The sequence below is a fragment of the Hemiscyllium ocellatum genome, chromosome 33 (assembly GCF_020745735.1).
Source record: "Hemiscyllium ocellatum isolate sHemOce1 chromosome 33, sHemOce1.pat.X.cur, whole genome shotgun sequence".
Lineage (NCBI taxonomy): Eukaryota > Metazoa > Chordata > Chondrichthyes > Orectolobiformes > Hemiscylliidae > Hemiscyllium > Hemiscyllium ocellatum.
The window spans coordinates 41,338,447-41,361,754 of record NC_083433.1 but is presented as its reverse complement, the minus strand read 5'-3'; the positions used below and the strand labels follow the sequence as shown (position 1 = coordinate 41,361,754).

The 23,308-nt window shown below is 45.4% G+C and overlaps 1 long non-coding RNA gene across 1 annotated transcript in view; it reads left to right on the top strand.

Annotated features, from left to right (window-relative positions):
- Positions 1 to 4,523: 4,523 nt before the first annotated feature.
- LOC132831432 (uncharacterized) overlaps positions 4,524 to 23,308 on the top strand; it is a 29,493-nt gene continuing 10,708 nt past the window's right edge. The window contains exon 1 of the long non-coding RNA XR_009646495.1: positions 4,524 to 4,595. This is a non-coding gene — a long non-coding RNA (uncharacterized LOC132831432). The remainder of the gene's footprint in view (positions 4,596 to 23,308) is intronic.

Here is a 23,308-nt window from a genome sequence, read left to right as displayed (position 1 = left end):
CTTGGATGGAAAGGTATTTGTTCAGTGTGTGCGAGAACGTTTCTGATTGAGTTTGTAGGATGTACCTTCTAAAGAAGGACAAAACCTGATCTGTTTTCTTTATTCATTCACAGGATGAGGCAGTCACTGGCTCGGCCAGCATTTATTGCTGCGTTTACCCAGAGGGCAGTTAAGTGTCGACCACGTTGCTATATGTCTGGAGTCCCATGCAGACCAGACCAGGTAAGGATGGCATTTTCCTTCCCTAAAGGTCATGAGTGAAACACATTGGTTTTTCCAACAATTGACAATGGATTCCTGTCGTCACTAGATTATTTTTTCCAGATATTTATTGAATTCACGTTCCAAAATCTGCCGTGATGGGACTCAAACCCTTGTCCCCGGAACGTTATCGGGGTCTCTGAATTAATTGTCTAGTGATAATTTCACTCCATCATCACTGCCTCTTAGAAAATGAGGCAGGGTGAGTGACTGAGGTATCAGTGGGGCAGCGCATCAGCACCGAAGATCCCACAGTATTGTGGCTCAGTGGTTCGTGCTGCTTCCTCAGCACCAGGGACCTGGGTTTGATTCCAGCCTCGGGCAACTGTCTGTGTTGGAGTTGGCACATTCTCCCCAGTGTCTGTGAAGATTTCCTTCGGGTGTTCCAGTTTGCTCCCACAGTTCAAAGATGTGTAGGTTAGTTGGATGAACCATGTTAAATTTCCCATAGTGAGCAGATGCAGTATATGAGGTTTTGGGATGTGCAGGCAAATCTCTGCCTGATGTGAAAAGATCCTTTTGGGGTCTTGGACAGAGGTCTTAGGGAGGTGTGGCTGCATGTTTTACATCTCCTATGGTGGTAAGGGAGGGTCAAGTGTGTGGAGCGTGGGTTGGTGGGAGGGTGTGGACCGAACAAGGAAGGCGCAGCGGGACAAATGATCAGGGAGAGTCAATGTGGCTTTGTACATGCACAATTGGGTCTCACTAACTTGAGTGAGTGTTTTGAAGTGACAAAGAAAATTGATTAAGGCAGGCAGTGAATGCTGTTTATATGGACATTCAACAAGGTTCCACAAAGCAGACTGGTTAGCAGGGTTAGATAACATGGAATGCAGAGAGAGCAAGCCATTACAAAACTACCTTGAAGGTAGGAGACAGAGGATGATGGAGGGTTGCTTTGCGGACTGGAGGTTTGTGAGCAGCAGTGTGCTGCAAGGATGGATAATTGGGCCCTTAAATAAATGACTTGGATGTGAATATATGAGGTATGGTCAGTAGGTTTACAGAAGACACCAAAATTCGAGTTCTCATGGACAGTGAAGAAGGTTAGTTCAGAATACAACAGGATCTTGATCAGATGGGCCATTGGAGCAAGGAATGGCAGACGGAGTTCTATTTAGATAAATGTGAGCTGTTGTATTTTAGAAAGGCAAATCAGGGCAGGACTTATACTTAATGGTAAAGTCTTGGGGAACATTGCTGAACAAAGGGACCCTGGAAGCAGGTTCATAGTTCCCTGAAAGTAGAGTCACAGGGAGGCGGGATAGTGAATGCAGAATTTGGTACGCTCCCCGTTATTGGTCAATGCATTGAATGCAGCTGTTGTGACGTCATATTGTGGCTGGACAGGGCACTGATTCAGGCCCTTCTGGAATTCTGTTTTCAGTTCCAATATTCCTGTTCTTGGAACAATGTTGAGAAACTTGAAAGGGTTCAGAAAACATTTGCAAGTACTTTCCCGGGGTTGGACGGTTTGAGCTATTGGGAAAGGCTGAATAGGCTGGGACTATTTTCGCTGGAGAGTTGGAGGCTGAGAGGTGGTCTTAAAATCATAAAGGGCACGGATAAGGTGAGCAGTCAGGGACTTTTTCCCAAGTTTGGTGGGTCCAGAAATAGAGGGTACAGGCTTAAGGTGAGAGGGAAAAGATTTAAAAGGGATCTAAGGGGCATCTTTTTCATGTTGAGGGCATTGCATATATGAAATGAACTGCCAGAGGAAGGGGTGGAGGCAAGTACAATTGCAGCATTTAAAAGGCGTCTGATTGGGTACATGAAGAGGTAGGTTTTAGAGGGATAAGGGTGAACCGCTGGCAAATGGGACTCCATTAACACTCTCCGTTATTGGTCAATGCATTGAATACAGAAGCTGGGATGTCATATTGTGGCTGGACAGGATGTTGATTAAGCCATTTCTGGAATTCTGTTTTCAGTTTGAATTTCCCTGTTCTGGGAAGGATGTTGTGAAATTTGAAAAGGTTTGGACAAGATTTACAAAAACGTTGCCAGGATTGGAGGATTTGGGCTACAGGGAGAGGCTGAATAGGCTGGGGCTATTTTCTCTGGAGAGTCAAAGACTGAGAGGTGACTTCATGGAGATTTATAAAATCACGAGGGGCGTGGATGAGGTGAGCAGCCGGGGTCCTGTTTCCTCAGGTTAGGTGGGTCCAAAACTAGAGCACATGGGTTTAAGTTGAGACGGCATAGATTTAAAAGGGATCGAACTGGCGACGTTTTCAAGCTGAGTGTGGTGTGTGTATGGGAGGAGCTACCAGATGAAGTAGTGGAGGCTGATAAAATCACAACATTTAAAAGGCTTCCAATTTGGTACATGAATAGGAAGGGTTTTGATGGATACAGACCAATAGATGGTAAATGGGAATCCATTAGTTTAGGATTCCTCGTTGGCACAGACGAATTGGACCGGAGGTCTGTTTCTTTGATCTTAATAAATTAAGATGCATTCCTCTCTTTTGTGCAGAGCTAGCTGAAGCACAGATAATTATCCTTGGAGCTGAGAAGGTGAAGCAGTGATTTTGATCTGGTGCAGATTAGGTTCCAAGGTCTTGAATTTGCAAAGAGAGAGAGGAATTGGTAACGCTGTCACAATTTTTAGTAACTACTTTCAAGTAATTGGCAAATAATACAAGGTGAAAATGTGAACACTATTTTACTCAGTAAGTTCTGAGCATCTGGAACAGTCTGAACGACACAGATTCAGCAGGTATTCTGAAACAGACTTGGAATTTTACTTTTTAAGGAAAGATTTGGGAGGCTATGGGCTCATGGGAGGGGACTTGGGACAGATTTGCAGCATCTCCAATAGCCCCCAGGCCCTGTGCTCTGTGATACTGCCCCATTCACTGTGAATGATGAAGCTCATCCCAGGGCAGAGAGAGGGATTAGCCGTCCACTCTCATGACAATGGTGCCCGGCTTGACGGCAGTTCCAGACCAATGGGAGGAGAGGCTGTGTGGTCCTGCAGCCAATGGGAGTGAATGAGGGGTGTGGCCAGCAAGACAACACCTGTCCATGAGCTGTGCAGGTGCAGTGTCACTGGGTGGGGGTGGGAGAGACAGCAGAGACTGGGACAGAGGCTGTAGGACCTGAATTACAAACTCCCGGTAAATTAAAACCAAAAGAACTGCGGAAGATGTAAATCAGAAACAACAACCAGGAGGTTCTGGAAAAGGTCTGGCAGCATCTGTGAAGAGAAATCAGAGTTAAAGTTTAAGATCCGGTGTCCCTTCCACAGAACAGGTGTTACTGAGAAAAAAATTCAGTTTATTTGCAGAAGATAGTGTGGGGGGAGGATAAAAGGAGTAAAGGATAGGTGGGGATAGAGTGAGAAGAACGGTTGGATAAAGGAGTGGATAACGATATGGCCGGGGGAGGGTGACTAGCTGTTAATGGAGACTGTTTGTTTAGTGGCTTACCATAGGTAGTGTGTAATGGCAGGCTGTGAGAGCAAGGCCTGGTGTGTGGGGTGGGGGGCTACGACATGAGGTTGTTAGCCTATGGTTAGCCACTAACAGTCTCCAGTGTAAGCTGTTGCCCACCTATATCACTCCACAATTGGAGCTGCCGAGGAGACACACCTTTGGAATATCCTCCCTAACCCCCTCTTGTCCGCCTTAAAGATGTATCTAAAAATCGTTCTCTTTAATCTACGATTCCATCATCCGTGAAGCATTTTAGCAGATTTGTCAATGTGAAAGGCTCCATACAATGCAGGTAGTTGTTGTTATTGTCTGACATCAGGAGAAACAGGGATGAGCCCTCTCTCTCTCGCACCTGATGAACAGCAGCAAAAGCAGGAAGCACTGAGCATGCTCCAGCTCACAATGGGCCTCGGATTATTGATGTCAGCGCAGGACCAAGAAGAGTGGGGGGACGGGGACTCGAGGACCAGGATGTGCCAGTTGGTCCTTCAACCAATCGGAGTGAATGAGGGGCGGTACAATACTCAACCACGTGATAAACCTCACTGACAGCACAGTGTTGTTGTGGCCAAGGCATTGGAGATGTGTGAAGGTGCAGGGCAGGGGAAAGGAAAGACGTATTGACCAGGAAGAGGAGGAAATTTTCACGGTATGGAATGAAAGGTTTTACAGAACTTAGTGCACATTGTAAAACACAAATTTGAAAATCCAAATTCTGCTCCATTTTCCCTCCCTATAATGCATTTTACACTCCCTGAAATATCAACCGTGTGTTTCTCTCTCCACAGATCCCAGTGATCAGTGCCAAAGCCCCATTGTCTGTGCAGAAGGTGATGTTTGACGTCCTGTACAGCTGCAGTTCGTGTGGTGAAGGTGCTCCCACAATGTGGTTGGGTAAGAGCTGTTAGATTATTCACTCAGCGACAGTGAAGAGTTGACAATGTATGTGCAAATCAACAACAGTTTGTTTTTATAATCATGTGTATAATTCCACAGAAATACTATTGAGAGCTTCTGACATAAGGCCACAGATGGGGATATTAGGTCAGGTGATCAAAAGAATTGCCAAATAAACAGGTTTCCGGTAATACCTTTAAGGAGGAAAGCAGGTCTGAGAGGGTTAGGGTGGGAATTCCAGACCGTGTTGCCTTGGCAACAGCAGAAACAGCCAGACAGGTGAAGCAATGAATAAACACATCGTTGGGAGTCTGAAAGGAAATGAGTTGTCGGGATCTCACAGGTTGTGTGGTGCAGGGAGACAGGGATGTTCACAGCCAGGAATTACATCAAGGGTGAGAATTTTAAATTTTTGCTTGTTGATGGATCAACAAGTTTTGGTACAAGTGAGCACTTGGACAGTAGGGTTTTAGATACTCTTGAGATTTCATGTACGTTGAACGTGGGAGGCTGGCCATGAATGTGTTTTATAATGAAGTCTGGAGATAACACAGGGATGGACAAGTATTTCAATAAATGAGCTGAGGCTAGGGTGGAGTTGGGTGACGTCACTAATGTAGACATAGTGTTTTTGGAGTTGGGCTGCTCCTCATCATCACTCCTCCTACCAAATCACAGATATTGTTCCTTGTTCTATCTGTCTGTCTTTTCTGGTTGTGTCCTTCTCACCCATTCTGCTACAAACTAATATTTGACCTCACCGTTGTTGCAAACACCGATTCCATCTCCACTCTCCCTTTCCTTTCTGAATTCCTTGTATATGGTGTCCCTCAAGGATCTCTCCTTGGTCCCTCCTGTATCTCACCTGCATACTGCCAAGAGGTGACATCGTCCAAAAGGACCGTGTTAGGTTTCACATGTACACTGACAATGCCCAGCTCTCCCTCCCCATCATCCCTCTCCATTACTCAGTTATCAAACTGCTTATCACACTCCCACTACGCGATTAGCTGCAGTTTGCTCCAATGAAACATTGTAGTGGTTAAACTCATTGCCTTCAGTTGCTATTACAAATTCCTTTCCCTTCCTGCTGAGCCCCTCCCTCTCCCTGGGAACTGTCTGAGGCAGAGCTACACTCTTCACAATATTGCTGTCATATCTGTAACCCCAAGGTGACCTTCTGATTAGGCATCTACACAATCACAAACACCAGGAATTCCAATCTCTAAAATGTTGCTTGTCTCCACCTCACCCCAGCTCCATTGCTACTGAAACCCCTTACCTGTGTCGGTGTTGCCTTAAACTTGACGAATCTAAAACAGAATCCATGATTCCGTGACTGACCCAAAATCTGGTTCCAGGCTCCCTCATGATGGGAAATATCCTCTCAGTATTTACCCTGTCAAACTCCTTAAGAATCCTTCATGTTACAATGAGATCCCCTCTCATTGTTCCCAAATCCAGTGAGTGGAGTCCCAACTACTTCAGCCTTTTCTTAAAAGATAGTCCCTGCAAACGATGGATCATCCCAGTCAGGTTTCTGTGAAATGCCTCTGATGAAATGTATTTCCTTAAGTAAAAGGACCAAAACTTCTGTCATTAATCCCAGATGTGGTCTCTCTTCAATTTATAAACTTCATAAAGTTCCTCTCAGGTATATACTCCAAACTACTCCCTTTAAACTTGCACTGATGTTGAAATGCTCAGCAGGTCATGCAGCATCTGTGAAGAAAACTCAGTTAAAGTTTCGGGTCTGGTCACCCTTCCTCAGATACGTTAACTCTAATTTCTTTTCACACCTGCTGCTAGACCTGCTGAGCTTTTCCAGAAACTTCTGTTTCTCTTCCTGGTTTACAGCATCTTCAGTTGTTTCGGTTTTCATATCATTTAAACTTGCCATCTCTCCTCTAGAATGTGTCATTTCCACCTTGAAAAAAAGATTCACATTTGTTTGGTCTCCCCTACTCTGGGGGAAAAATATAAACCATGACTAGTCACCCTATCATTGCCCCTCATAATTTTATAAAGTTCAGTAAAGCCACCTAAAGTGTCCAGTGCTGCAGGGAAATAGCCTCAGCCAATTCAGCCTCTCCCTATGGTTCAAATGTTCCAATACTGGCAACACCCTAGTAAAACTTTTCTGAACTCGTGCAAGTTTCCCAACATCTTTCCTGTAACAGGGAGGCTGGAATTGAAAGCAGTCTGGGGATTCCAAAAGTGGCTGAGCCAATAAACTGTACAACTGAAACATGATCTCCCAACTCCTATCCTCAATGCACTGCCCAATAACAGCTAGCATACCGCACACCACCTTCACCGACCTGTCTACCTTCAACCACACTTTCAAGGAACTATCAACCCACACTGCACGGTCTGTTTGTTTGTCATCACTTCCCCGGAACTTGCCATTAAGAGGTTGAGTACTTTTCTGGTAACATCTTTCTGAAATCAGGGAGACTACAATTGAATGCAGTATTCTAACAGTGGCCTGACCAATGCCCTACTCAGCCACACCGTGACCTCCTAATCCCTATACTCAGTGACAGAATCCCCACAGTGTGGAAGCAGGCCTTTCGGCCCATGAGACCATACCAATCATCGGAACAGCATTCCACACTAACTCAGTAACCGAGCATTACCCAAAGCTAATCCAGCTAACCTGCATGGCTTTGGATTTGTGGGAGGAAATTGAGAGCACCCAGAGGAAGCCCACGCAGACACACAGGGAGAATGTGCAAACACCATACAGACAGTGGAGTCGAACCAGAGTCCATTTATTGACCAGCGCATTCCATTAAAGGTCAGTGTCCCAAATGCCACATTCAGCACCTGATCTCCCTGAAACCCCACTTTCCAGGAACTATGCAGTTGTTCTGAGCCCTTCAGAGGGAATTAAGGTGAGGAGGAGAAAACACAAACAGGGTTGAGTAGTAGATCTATAAAATAACTCTCCATCTTCCCCCTCTGTGTTCCCCCCCGTCTCCCCCCACTCTCTTTTACCCCCCCTTTGTCGGCCCCCCCACATCGTCGGTCGTGCATCCCCCCCTTTGATCTGTCCCACAATCTGTCACACCCTCTGTCAGTCGCCCCCTTGTTGGTCGCACAGCCGTCTCTTTTCCCCCCTCTGTCGGTTGCCCCCCCGCCCTCAGTCTGTTCCCCCTCTTTGTCGGTCGCCCCCTCTGTTTCCCCCCCCGTCTGTTCCCCTCCTCTCGAATCCTGTTTTGTGGCCCCATCCATTTCTGTGCCCCCCCTCTCTGTCCCCACCCATTTCTGTCCCAACCCTCTCGATCCACCCACCCTCTCTGTCTACCCTCCCCTCCCAGTCCCCTAGTTCTGTACTCCCTCCCCCCCCCCCCCGCCACCCCCGGCAGGGAAAATATCTTGTCTATTTACCCTATCCATGCCCGGCCTGATATTAAAAGTCTCCTTCAGGTCACCGTTCAGCCTCTGACGGTCCAGGGAAAGCAGCCTATCCAACCCTGGAAACATCCTATAATTCTTTTCTGACCCCTTTCAATTTTGAGAACATCCATCTGACAGGAAGGAGACCAGAATTGCATGGAATATTACAAAAGTTGCCGAATCAATGTCCTGTACAGCCGCAATATGACCTCCCAACCCCTATACTAAACACTCTGACCGATAAAGACAAGCAGACCAACTGCCACCTTCACTATCCTATCTACTTGCTATTCTACTGTTAAGGAACTATGAAGCTGCACTCCAAGGGCACTTTGTTTAGCAGCACTCCCCTGGAACTTATATTAACTGTATACGTCCTGCTAAAGTTTGCTTTTCCAAAATGCAGCAGTTCGCATTTTTCTAAACTGAACTCCTCAGCCCATCACCCATCTGATCCAGATCCCCTTGTACTCTGATCTTTTTCCCTGTCTACCACACCTCCCATTTTGGTGTCATCCGCAAACTTATTTATAATATCTCTTATGTTCACATCCAAATCATGGATATAAATGACGAAACGTGGATCCAGCACCGATCCTTGTGACACTCCACTGGTCACAGGCCTCCAGCCTGAAAAGTACCCTCTGCCTTCTACCTTCGGGCCAGTTCTGTACTCCGTACGATCTAACCTTGCTGACCAGTCTCCCATGAGGAACGCCTTACTGAAGTCCATGTAGATCATGTCCATGCTCTGACCTCAGCAATCCTCTTTGTTATTTGTTCAAAATAACTGAGTCAGATTCATGATCCATGATTTCCCATGCACAAAGCTGTTATTAATATCCAGGATTTAACTCTGTACATCGGGGTCTGCGTTACCCAGTTATAGGTGTTAATATTCTGGATGAAGTTCATGTACACCAGCATTTTGTCAGTGACTGTGTATTGAGTCTTGTTAATGTCACCAACACCGGTTTTTGAAACCTTTTGAAAGGCAGTCCCCATATCCCTTGCCCACCAGGAAATGGTGGCAGTGTCCTTACCTCTGGACCAGGAGGGTCAGGCTCAGCGTTGAGGAACAGCATCTTTGAAGAGGCTGATTAGAAAACCTGCCCAAGCCACCAGGCCATACTGTCTCCCAGCTGTCCCTGCCTCAGCCTCTAAACAGAACCTTCCTGCAGTTTCTCTCCTGTCAGACTCTCCCATTGCTCAGTTTGTCCAGGATTCCCTCCTGCTGCTGCACTGCTCCTGTCCCTCACTGACCTGTCCATCCCCCAGTGTCGTCCACATTCATTCATTGTTTACAATCCCATTACCCCAGTTCTCCAGCTCCGCCCCTTCCCGTCCATAGAGACGGCTCAGTGGTTACCATTGCTGCCTCACAGCACCAGGTACCCGGTTTTGATTCCAGCCAAACCCAGAGTTTGTGCATTCTCCCCATGTCTGAGCGGGTTTCCTCCGGGTGTTCCAGTTTCCTCCCACAATCCAAAGATGGGCAGGACAGGTGAATTGGCCATTCTAAATTGTCCATAGTATTAGTTACATTAGTCAGGGGTAAATTTAGGGTAGGGGAATGGGTCTGTGTAAGTTACTGTTTGGAGGGTCGGTATGGACTTGTTTGGCGGAAGGGCCAGTTTCCATACTGTAGGGATTCTGATATATTGGGCAGCAGCTGCTGTCAGTCTCCCGGACTCCTGTATGATCGGGAACACGTGCTGTAGGAGGGGAGACCAGTGTATGGGCACAGTGCTGGCCTATTGTGGGAGTATGCACAGTGCCTGGGAAGGAGGCTGTGGTTGTGAGGGATTAATCTGTCATTGGCATCTTCCTCCCTCTGGCAGCAGGACCCAGGGGAATGGCCTATTTCCTGGTACCCTGAGATGTGATCAGACTATCAGTGGTGCAGCATTTTGCAGAAAGTTATCAGAACTCTTTTGTGAAGATTCAGGGTTTTTATGGAAAGTGACAAAGATGGGCCTGCAATTCGAGTTCTAATTTGGTTCATTTTAGTAAGACAGGTTTTGGCCAGAGTGTGCAGGAAGCAGTGCATGCAGGATGGTTGTCATCAGAGGATTCACCAAGAACGCCCCCACCCTGCTGGACTCAGAGTCAGACTCATTGATTTGGTTCTTAGTCCGCAGACAAGATCTAGGAAACTGAATTCAAAGAGAGGAGAGAGTGTGTGAGAACTGGGTGTGGAGGAAAGGAGTGAGGGGATTGGTTCGGATTTCAGTTCACAGAAGAAAGAGAAATTGTTAGACTGAGAGTTAAAACTTTGGGAAACATGAAACTACAATTTAATACTATAATTGTCTAATAAAGATCCATCCTGTATTAATATAGTGAGTTGTTTTCTCAGTTGTTGGGTCCTGAAAGGGTGGATTTGTGGATGAGAAATTCAAATTGAACTTCATGTTCAGTTTTGATAGTTACTTGATCCGTGCCGATTTGAATATTCATTGGCCTTTTCATGTGGAAGGAAAGGTGTGTATTCTGTCCGTGGGCGAATATTCCAAATAAGAGTGTGACTGGAAAAAATACTGAGGTACAGCCAAGTCCGTGTTAGGGTGGTGACTGTGGAGAAAGAGTTTTTGTTTTTGAAAGTCTGAAAAATCATGGCACATCTCCCAGGAACAATTAAGCCACAGCTTTGCTTTGTAGAAGGACAAGTCTTTAATTAACCATGCAACCTGAAAGACACAAGGATACCTGCACCTTGGGAAACACTATGAAAACGGGATTGTTGTAAAGGAGTTCATTCTCGATCATGGATTGTAATCCATTGGCGTTGTCCCGTCGGTTCCAGCGCCGTGGGGAAACACTGGAAATATTATGAATGCAGTGTAGGTTTCAGTTATTAAACTGTAAAAGGTGCAGAACAATTTAAAAGGATGTTGTCAGGGCTCAGGGGCCTGAGTTATAGGGAGAGGTTGGACAAGCGAGGATTGTTTTGTTTAGAGCAGAGGAAACTGAGTGGATACTGTTCTAGAAGTGTATAAGACCATGAGGGGCAAGGATAAGGTGAATGCACTCAGTCTTTTTCCCAGGGAATTAAGGACTGGAGGGCATCAGTTGGAGGGGAAAGAATAGAAGGGAAGCTGAGGGGCAACTGTTTTACACAGATGGTGGTATCTATATGGAATGAGCTGCCAGTGGAAGTGATTGAGGTGGGTACACTGTCACAACAGGTAAAAGACATTTGGACGAAACATGGATAGGAAAGGTTCAGAAGCAGATGGGCCAAGTGCAGGGAAATGGGGTTAGTGTGGATGGACATTCTGGTCAGCATGGGCCAGTTTGGGCCAAAGGGCCTGTCTCTGCTGCAGGATGCTATGACTCGAAGTGCATCTGCTATTTCTCCCACTAACTCTGTTGGTATCCTGGGATGTATTCCATCAGGGCAATGAGACTTATCTACCTTTAGCTCCATTAGCTTGCCCAGCTCTAACACTCTCGTGATAATGGTTGTTTCTAGTTCCTCACCTTCCTCAGTCTCCTTATCAATTACTGGCATGTTCTTCGTATCCTCCACTGTGAAGACTGACTGCTGTGTACTCATATTCCTAAATCCTGCTGGATAGGGATAACTAGGTACAGAACTTTGAGAGGTCTTCTTAGAGTCTTTATTGATGAGACATGGCAGTTACCTGGATAGTGTACATGTAAAACACCTCCAGGCAGCATCAGGTAAAGCCCCACCTATCCAATGTAAAGCTCCCATTCTTATACCTTTTGTGGTTTGGGACTTTGAATAGAGACTCTCTCTCTCTCAGTATTATCTCCATTGCAACGGTCAGTTAGAAAGTCGAGTTCAGGTTCGCACTTTGTGGTTAAAACATACACCCCTGTGGCTCCCTCAAGTACCTGACAGGCACTTCAGTTTCAGTGTGGATGTCGATCAGGATTCTGATATGGAGGAGCCGGTGTTGGGATGGGGTGGACAAACTTATAAATCACACAACACTAGGTTATAGTCCAACAGGTTTATTTGGAAGTACAAGCTTTTGGAGTGTGCTGTGATTTGTAACGTGATCAGGATTATCTCCATGGTAACAGTGAAGTGCTTCAACAATGAAAGGCCACATATCCCCACACAATAGGTTCCCCTCTAGCAGTGTAAGCTGCTATTCCGGCCCTGGGGATAGCTACTCATCACTTTTCTCCCCCAATCCCATCTAGCTTTCTGTTGATCTTTAAAGTTTTTCTAATCTCCTAGTTTCTCCTTGGTCTTTCTCCTTGTATGTTTTCTATTACAATTTGATAGACTCCCTTATTTCCTGAGCCACTCATAGCAGATTACTCCTTTTCCTACAATCTTTCCTTTTCCCTGATATATACTTTTGCTGAGCACTTTGAAAAGCTCCCCCACTGTCGGTCAACTTTCCCACGGTAAAGTCTTTGCTTCCAGTTTACATTAGGATGAGGCAGGAGTTGGCTATTGTAGTCTCCTTTGTTTAAGCACTGGATCTTGGAGTGGATTTAATCTTCAATCTTTCCAGCTGTGTTCTAAATTCAACCAGATTTATCCGAAGTCTTTTATCAGATTACGAGGTGAGGCGAAGTTTCCTGGGTATTTTGCGTTTCATTGTCAGAGACCTTGGCTTTGTAATAAAGTACAGGATAGGTATTCACAACAGAGTATTCTGGACGGTGTGAATGTCCTCACAGTCTAAACCCATAAATCACTGTCTCCCCTCAGTTTAAAATTGCAAAATCATTATCTCCTACATGCTTCCTCACTATCTAAGTTTGGAATGCTAATCCACCTGACTATCCTGCTTTTTCCAAAAATCTCCTATGGTGAAGGTGGTGAGTTTTGGATTCAGCTTTCCAGTTATTACCGTAAGAAGATAAGCGTTGGGCACAGGAGAGGCAATACAGCCCTTCGAACCAGCTCCACCATTTAATACGGTGATGATTGAGCTCACCTCGGTCTCAGCTGGGTTTTCCCACCTGCTCTCTTTCACCCTTCATCTCATTGCAAATTCAACATCTGTATCTCTTCATTAAATCTGCTCATTGTCTTTGCATCCACCGTATTTTGAAGAGGGAATGCCACAGATTTGCAACACATTGAGATAAGTACATTCTTCTTCATGAGAATAGAATAGAGTCCCTATAGTGCATAAACAGGTTATTCATCCATCGAGTCCACACCAACCTATGATGAGCATCCCATTCAGACCCACCCTGTCCCTGTAACCCTGCATTTCCCATGGCTAATGGCCTAACCGGCACATACATGGACACTGTGGGCAATTTAGCATAGGCAATTCACCTAACCTACACATCTTTGGACTGTGGGAGGAAGCTCGAGCACCCTAGGAAACCCACACAGACACTGTGAGAACGTGTAAACTCCAGACAGTCGCATCTGGCTGAAATAAAACCTGGGTCCCTGATGCTGTGTGGCAGCAGTGCTCACCACTCAGTAACCTTTCTGTCTCAATTGCCAGTTTCAGTCCATGAAGCAGCCAGTTACATGCCCCAGTGAATTGAATTCTAGCAGCAGCATTGCCCTAGTAGGAGAGATTGAGGAGCTTGAAGCTGTCTTCTCTGGAGTATCCAAACATGAAACACTTCAAATGAACAAAATCGTCAAGAGCTCGATAGGATAGATACAGGAAGGATGTGCTCCTGGCTGGTGTGCCTGGAATAAAATAAGCACTAACTACAGTATCTTTACCCAGCATCCCCTTTAGCTACATAAATGTTGAAGATTTATTTGCTGCTCTAATTCCACTCTCTTGATCACTCCCATTTTTAACTGCTGTAATGTTGATGACTGTGCAAATGTATAAAATTTAATTTAATCCATCCCAAAACCTCTCTGTACCTGTGTCTCACTTGTGTTCACCGAGACACTCATTCAATCTGACTGCTTTACAAACCCTGCTCTGATATTTCCTTAGAGGGCTCAGAATTAATTATTCACAGAATTGTTACTGTACAAAAGGAGGCTGATTGGCTCATCAGCTCTCCAAAGGAACACCTCACTGAATGCCATTCTTCTCCCTTTACCCCACAAACCTTCCAATAACACCAGCGAGCTCACAACTAACCACAGCGACTGGATTTGTTTTGTTTGTTCATGGGATCACGGCATCACTTGCTTGAGCAGCATTTGTCATCCATTCTAACTGCCCAGGAGATGGTTCAGATTGTTAACTCGGACAAAAAGACAGAAAGAAAGATGCACATTTAAATAGCACCTTTGATGACCTGGGGCAATGAAACATGCTTCAAATCCAATGATTTCAACCTCAAATCTCTGAAAATACAGACACAAAGCTTCTTACTTGTACCAGGCTGTCTCTCCAGCGTCCTTTATTTCTTGAGAAAAGATTTTTGAGCTGTGTACCCGTTCCTGGTGATTGTAACCTCTGTGTCCTTGTACGATGTATGACTGAACCTTTATTTTCCTGTTCCCTGTGAGCGGCAGCAGAAACAGGTCCTGACCTGTGCGGGTTTCGGTTGGAGTATTTGTATTGACAAATTCATTCTCTCCCTCACATACAGTGTGAAATTGCTGTAAAGCAGAAGGAAAGGATTGAGCGAGAGCCAACAGAAGCACAAAGGCAGCGTGTGTACCTGAGCTGAATGAACCTGGCATGAGGAAAACGTGTCGACAATCACAACTAGTTAGAATCACAGACTCCCTGAGGCGCACAAAGAGACTATTCGGTCCATCGAGTCTGCAATGACCCTACCTCCATGCCCCTACCTCCATAACCCCACATTTAGCATGGCTCAACCAACCCACCTAACCGACACACTATAGGCCATGTCAGCACGGCCAATCCAGCAAATCTGCACATCTGTGGGAGGGTCATAGATTATGTCTAAGTGCTCAGGATTGTGGATGAAGGCTCACAAACACTTGACTCTGACACAAATGCTCTTTTTTTTTCCAAAATAAAATCTGGGGCAAACTGCAACCGGAAAGATTTCTGATTATCTCATGAGGAAGAAAATTCAAAACTCGTGCCATTGACCCAGGGGCCCAGTGAAAGTTACAGAGGTTTGGGAACCATCAGAAATGTAACAGGTTGTGAGCAAGGTGGGAGTGAGACAAGGACAAAAAGACAGTCTGTCACTTGGGGGAAGGCAGGAGAGATTAAACAGCAGAAATGGTAGTCCCTCAAGGCCACGGGGAATGGAGTTAGGGCTGGGAAAGAAACAAGGAAACAAGGTGAGCAGCTGTCAAAGATATACATTGAAGAAACAGATTATAGCAACATAGAGGGCAGAGTACACAGTCTGAAATTGTTGCTGTCATTGGTGAGTACAGAACGCTGTAAAGCCTGGGTCGTTCTATTACAGCCAACACATACAGGATGGACTAAGTAACCTTGATCTGTGCTGGAACTTACTGACAAATTTAGTCTGAAGTTTGGAATTCAGGTCGGATGATATTCATAAATTCTCAAATTGGACTTGAGTTTAATATTCTGGAGAAATGTCAAATCACAATGATCCCATTCTGCAGACTTTAGTCCATAGCCCTGCATGTTCCAGGGTTTCAGTTACATCCATGTCCTTTTATTCTAATGTGATGCTGGCTACTGCCTCTACCACCCCATCAGTGAGTTCCTGCCCCCCACCATTCACTCCCCTTTTTCTGTGAATTAGTTTCAATCTAAAACCTCCAGTTTCTGACCTCTCTGTTATGAATAGCTCCTTCCTATTCACTCGATCTGGATTCCTCAGCATCTTATCACTTCAATTAAATCTCAGCTCATCCTCTGAAAACATCCCCAACTTATCCAACCTTTCCTCAGAGCAGACATTCTCCAATCATGGAAACATTCTGATCAATCTCCTCTGTACCCTCTCTGGTGAGAACACATCAACGTGGGGACTAGGAGTGAGTGTGAAGTACTTTAACCATGGATTAACTCGTGTTCCTGACATTTCCAGTGTCACGTCTGTGTTCTTGTGGTTGTCGCTGATACACGAAGTGTCCTGGTTTTCCCACATGGAACTGGATGTGCACTCCGTGGGGCTGGGATTCCCTGCCATTTGTTAACTAATCCTAAATTAACTTCAGATTAAAACAAGATTATCAGTTACCCAACAATCAACTACTTCCATTATTCTCAAGTCACCTTACTTTGTAAAATTATTACTATCTAAACACAACAGGTTTTTGCTAAACAAGTATTCAGGTATTTTCTCTGTTAGAATCACTTGAAGATTATTATCTTCAGCTACATTTGGTGAATTGAACACTGATTGTAAATATGTGAATATCAAATGGATTTGAGTTTGATGATAATTAATCTAGTCTGACATTCATGTTGATTAATATCAATATAAACAGCAATGGGGTTGATTCATACCTGCCCTCTGGGCAATTAGGGATGGGCAGGAAATGCTGCCGGGCCAGCGATACCCTCATCCTGTGAATGAATAAAGGAAAATAAAAGTCTCTACCCAGTGTGAATCTGGACATGTTCCACACTGCTGTGAACATTTCCAAAGCTAAGTTCTCTATATGCAAAAAACTTTATGGACTGCCAATACCATTGTTCATTACTTGGTGTGAAAAGAGAAAAAGAAAGTCCTACAAGTTGTGGTTATGAGTAAATTCCTTGGTGTCCCAGCAGGAAGGATGCCTGAGTGAATCCCTTCCCCCCCCCCCCCCCCCCCCCACACACACACACACACAGAGCAGGTGAACAGCTTCTCTCCAGTCTGACTGGTTTGGCCAGTTTCCAGGTGGGAATGGGTAAAGAATTCCCTTCTGGCATTCCCCACATTTCCAGAGTCTGTCCCTAGTGTGGCTGCACTAGTGTTTTGATTTCAGATAAGTGCTGGTGGACTGTTATACACACCGTTACACACCCCACTCACCGCCCCCCTGCCCCGCCCCCTCCCAGAACCCAGTATAAAGCAGTAAACATTATCTCCTGCTGTGGAAGGACAGCCTGTGTTGGTCTGAGTAGGAACACTGAGCAAATTTACCTCAATGACAACTTAATCGGTGACCAGAGCAAGTTAAGTAGGTCCACATAAAATGCATTACAGCACAGAGAGAGGCCCATCAAATCCAAGCTGGCTCTCTGTAGCAGAATCCAATATTCTCATTCCCCCTACGTCCCCCAAACTCTGCAATTTTATTTCCCTCAGATCTGATATAATTGTTTTTATCAATCATTCATCTTCTCTGCTTGCACCACCATAACAGGCAGCATGTTCTGCATATTTCCAGCCAATACAGTCAGCAGAAACACTTGCTCATCTCCCGCTGTATCAAAACTTTACATCTGATCTTAATTCTTGTGCGATCACCTATTGAATACAGATATTTTTTGTCTGCTATATCTAGGTGTGTTGTAATCTTATATAGCTCTATCAAAAATATATTCAACTTGTTTACTTCAAAGAAAATACAAATTCCTTCAAATCAATTCACTGACTGCATTTTCTTCATCAGTGAACCAAACCAGTAAGTCTGTACTCCACACTCTGAAGATCACTCATATCATTCAATATTGATGTCTAATTTGTTCCACAAATCCGGATGAGACAAGTTTTCTGCACAACAGCAGTAGTTTTATTATTGGACAGCTGGCGGGAGTTTCAAAATGTCTCTAAAGTAGCTGAGTGTCTACTTGGAGAGACTCTTCTTCACGAATCTCTGCCTTACCCACAGAGACAGTATATTTAATAGGAATTAGACAAAGGCATATCAGTCACATGGGCGATTGCCATTACATAGTTTAAAGTAGGTAATTATGACCTTACAAAGCTTGATGAATGGCGATGTACTGGGATAAACTGTGAATGGATTACAGAAACTGATTATTGTATTGCTCATGATTATGTGTTGATGGGAAGAGATTAAGGCAGAAGGGTTCTTCCTTCAGTAAATGGGGATTCACTTACCTATGCTAATATGGAGGGGAGGTAAGACAATGGGAGTGGGAGGCAGTTTAACAGGGTTGTGCCCAGGGCTCTCAGTCTTGTCTGGAAAGGGCAAATTCCTCTGTCTGGGATAACGGGGGGAATCCACATGTGTGGCTGCAATGCGTTCTATTTCGAAGGTACAGTCCTCCTCCACCTACTGAGGTGTTCTGTCTGTATTGTAAGAGTACAGGCCTCGTACTCTTACAATGCAGCAGTAAGTCCTTTGGCAGGAGAATGTTTAACCCTTGAGTCGCCAATGCATCCTGAAAGAAAGCAAAGTATGAAACTGGCCCCTCTGTGGTATTTTAACTTCCCCATTCTGACCAGGAATCTGGTGACCAGAATTGGATGCAATGATTGACTGTGACCTAACTAGAGCTTTGTCAATGACCAGCATCTTTTCCATGAGTTTGTTATCATTCGTTCCATTAATGAAGCCCAGCGTCCTATACGTTTACTCAAAACACTTTATGTTCTCTCTCCTTTAATGACTTGTACACATTGCCCCCCATCCTGCTGTCCTGCTCCCTGTTACAATCAAATATATATTCCCTTTCCACATTGCTTCTCTCAAAATGCATCAACTTACTGTGTGTTCTAAAGAAGAGACATATTCCACTCAAAATATTATCTCTCGCTCCACACATTCTACCCCCCGGAAAACAGAACAGGACAGCACTGGGATAATCGGCCCACTATGTCTGTACGGATCATGATGCCATTCCAAACTAATTCCATTTCCCTGTACATGGTCCATATCCCTGCCACCCCATGCCTGCTTATGTGTCTGCCCAAATGCCTCTTAATCATTGTGATTGTTTCTGCTTTTACCATCTCTCAGGCAAGTACATTCTAGTCACTGACCACCTTCTGCATCAGAAACTGGCCTGACATAACTTCTTTTAAACTTGCACAGATGTTGTTGGAAATACTCAGCAGGTCATGCAGCATCTGTGAAGAGAAATCAGTTAATGATTAGGGTCTGGTCACCCTTCCTCAGAAACATTATCGCTGATTTCTCTTCACAGATGCTGCTAGACCTGCTGAACTTTTCACAAAGATGTTTTTGTTTCTGGTTTACAGCATCTGCAGTTGTTTTGGTTTTCATCTCCTTTAAACATACGCCCTGTCTCCTTAAACCTACGGCCTCTAGAATTTGTCATTTCCACCTTGGAAAAAGATTCAGATTATTCACTCTGTGCCTCTTGGGTCACCCCGCAGCCACTGACTTTCTAGTGACAGCAATCCAAGTCGTTCCAACTTCTCCCAATCCAGACAACATCCTGGTATACCTGTTTTCAACCTCTCCAAAGCCTCCACATCCTACTTATGCGGTGATCAAATGGCACACAATACCCCAAAGGTGGCCTGATTACAGTTTTATAATCACTCCCCTGACAGATGAAGGCAAGCCTGCCATCCACCTCCTTCACCACTTTCAGGGAGCTGTGAACGTGCACCTGAAGATCCCTCTGTATATCAATGCTGCTCAGGGCCCTTCCGTTTAGTGTATACATTCCTCTTGCAATGTGCCTTCCAAAATGCATCACCACACATTTGTCCAAATCAGATCTATCTGTAATTTCTCCGTATAACCTTCTGACTGATCTTTCTTGCTGTGTCCTTTGACAACATTCTTCACTGTTCACAGCTTCATCAATTGTACCATCCACAAACTTGCTAATTCAGTTGTTTACATTTTCTTGCTAATCACTGATATATGTTGCAAACAACAGATGTCCCAGTTCTGATCCTTGTGGAACAGAGGCACTAGCCACAGACCTCCAGCCAGCGACATGCCTCTGCACAACTGTTGCTGGGAGAAGTATCAAAGAGGAGCCTGAGTTTAGCAGCGCGGTAACCTTTATTTAGCGCTCCTTACTTAAGCATGGTGGGAGAGTTCACTCTCGAGAACTCTGTGGCTTCCCCAGCCAAGTACAGCTGGGTTTCCTTCATGCGTTCCGGTAATATTTTCTCCCGACCCGATCTCCTGGGTTTGGAATGTCAGCTCAGATATTTCTGTGCTCCCTTTCCCAGTTTCTGATTCTCTGTCCCTCTACAACTTCCCCTCTCACCTCATGCAGTTGCTTTGCCAGTTCATTCAAGAATTGTTTGACCCTATCCTTGCCATTGGACATCTCGGGCACTCCCAATGCCACACCCTGTGGCACCTGCGTAGTCCGTCCGGTCACTAATACAAAGGGGGACTGCCTTGTTCCATTTGCTGGGGTTGATGTTATTTTAATTAGGATGGTGGGGAGTACTCTAACCCATCTCTGCCTGTCTCTGGGAGGGCCTTAGTCAGACTAGCTTTCGGTGTCTGCTTCATTCCTTCTGCTGTCCCTGAGCTCTGGGGGTGGCATGGGAGACGGGATTTCCGTTCAGTACCAAACAGGCCACAGGGCTGTTTAACTATGTTCCCCGTAACATGTGTCCCTTGGTCAGAATCTGCAGGGGAATGCTTCCACCCACTGCGTAAACCTGTTTATTAAGACCCAGCAGGATCTCCTTCCCTGAGATTGGGATGGGGGTGTATGTAAAATCGGTGATTGTTCCCATGGGCCCCTGGGTCCCTGCTGCTGCCTCTATTTTAACCTGATTGCTTTCCCTGGCTCATATAGTGTGTACAAGACTACACCCCCTCAACAAAAAGCTGCTGTATCTCTCCCTGTTCCAGGCCTCCCCCTGTAGTGGAGCATCTGATATTGCATTGTATCCTTCCCCATATGGGCCAGTCCATGATATGGTAAAGTTTGTCTTACACTGTGCAGTGGCACTGCTGGATCATCCAGACTCTGTCTTGTCCTATTACTGCCCCACCCTTTTCCCATTCCTCTTTCTCCTGTTGTGGGACTGTTTCTGGGAATATATTTCAACCTTCCTCTCTCACTTCTGCAGCTACTATCACTGCCATCTCCTCAAATGTCTGCACTGTTTCAGTCAGTATTTTACTTGTCTTAGCAACATACTCACTGCCCCGTTGGTGTGGGGTTTGCACTTCCCTGTGAGCTCTAATCTTCATTAATGCTGCTTCACTGGGAAGGTTAGCTGCTCCCACTAACTCTCTGACCGGTTCCTCATGCTCTATGTGGCCCCCAGACAGGGTGATATACCCTCACCCAGCCCAGGCCAACACATGGTCATGAACAATACCAAAGGCATGCTGACTGTCTGTGTATATGCTGACTCCCTGACCCCTGGCTAATGTCAGTGTTTCTGTCAGGGCTTGTGATGGTTCTGTCAATTCTGGCCTCCACAAAAGGCCTCCAATAATTAAACAATCTAAAGTTTGCCTGACCCCTTCGCGATGTGCAGATGGATAGTTTTAAAATCATGGTCTTTCGTTCCACTGGGATTATCCCCTCTGCCTTCCTGATTTGATCTCCCTGATATGATGTGCCATGTACGCCTCTACCTACCTTCCCAGTTGCACTCTCTGTGGGTTAATTTTAAGCCCGGCCTGCCTGAACTGACACAATACAATGTTTAATATTTGGATATGTTCTTTCTCACCAACTGAGGTGATGAGGTGTTGGTAAGATTAAATAGACTAACTCCATCAGCCATATATCGGTGGGATATACTGGAATATTATGGGATCCCTGAGATAACTGGATCCAGGTGTACTGTTTTCCTTTGATAGTAAACACCAGCTTATTCTGCCATTATGGACCAGAACGCATTCACAATATCAAGGGCTGAGACTATATCCTGTTGCGATTTCAATCCATTAAATACAGTGGTGTGGTTTGCTACTGTCGGATACTCTTTAGTGGCGGATTTACTGAGGGAGGTATAATCAATAGTGAGGTGGGATGAGCCGTCTGGATTCAGTGAATTAGTCTGGGATACTGTCGGTCTGACTGTTCCCTGCTTCTCTCAATCTGTCACTGTCACAATTACTGCCTCCTCAGCTCCAGCTTTAATGGGATCCTGTTTGTGTGGAGAGTGAGAAGGCCCTCGATCTTTACAGGATCTACAGATAACAACCCACATTCCTGTTTGAGTTCCCCACACTGCTGTTTGGGTCCTAGCTATAACTCCCCAGATTCCCTGACTATTCCAGTCTCCCTGCAAGGTATCTACCCTGGAGATGTCGCCTCTCCTTTGCTTCCTGTCCCGGGCCTGGCCAGGTTGTTCCCATATTACAGTTTGTGTCTCTACATCACTAGTTGCTCCTAACTGTTCTAAAATGGCAACTCCCAGAATGGTCCCTTCCTCAGTTTCACACTCCCAGATCTGAATATATTTTGCCATATCAGTGATCTGCATCGGGACAGGTTTATTTTATCCAGCTTCCTCGATTCCCTCTCCAACTGCTCTCATTTTAGTAATTGAGAGGGTGGGGGCAAATCCATATCGGTAACTGATATAGCTGCTCCTGTATTAATATTTATTAATACAGCGAACACAGCATCAATAAATATTCATGGGCTATGCATGTGCCTACGTGAACACAGGCCACATACAATGTGAACATCTATCTCCCTCTCTCTGCCTACGTTCCTTGTCTATGTGCCCTTTCCTGCTTCCCTTGTAACATTGTGGGTCTGATTACCCTCCCTGTATTGAAACTATTCCTCTGTGTTGCTGCGTTTGCCTCAGTTCTCATGATCAATTCAGCATTTGGTTAGAATTATCTCCCACTGGGAGTCCCATGTTTATAATTACAGTTAAATGGGGTCCCATGTCATCTTTTAAACACATCAAACCTATTTCATCATCACAGGTTGGGGTTTGGTAATCCCCCATGGTCCTTACACACCTCAGGCTTCCTCTCTGTATGATCCTCGATATTACCCTTGGGGCCCTGAGTCACCAAGGTTATTTTAGCCCATTCAGCCTGTCCCCTCCCCAGTGTGTCCCTGTAATATCTGTAAATGCCTGGAGCCACTGATCGGCTGTGCACTGGGGGGACCGGCTCACACCCCCACCCTCTCATTGTAGGGACAGTTTCTGCTGTACACGTCAGGGCATCTTGGCCTGAGAGATCTTGGCTGACACCATCTTCGGTGAGACTGTGTACCTCAATTAATTCATCCATATTGTCTCAATAAGGACGATTAATACCATTTCTCTATCAGGCTGGGTGTTCATTCACCAACACCTGTCATTCAGCGGGGTAAACGGTTAAGGTTTGGTTTCTGTCAGTTCCCTTTGTTGCTCCCTACTGTCTAGCCAAGTTGAGCTTTGATGCACAGTGGTGCCATAGACACGGCCTTCTGGGCCTTACAGGGTGGTGGGTCATCCCACCCATTGCTGTCCCTCTGTCGATACGTGGGCGCTTCATCATCTAACCCGTTCTACCCAGTGTCACCATCCTCACTGCCTTCTGAGGAGAGCAGGGCACTAGGTACATCCCCCACTGTAACTACTACCTGGCCCTTTAGCTTTAA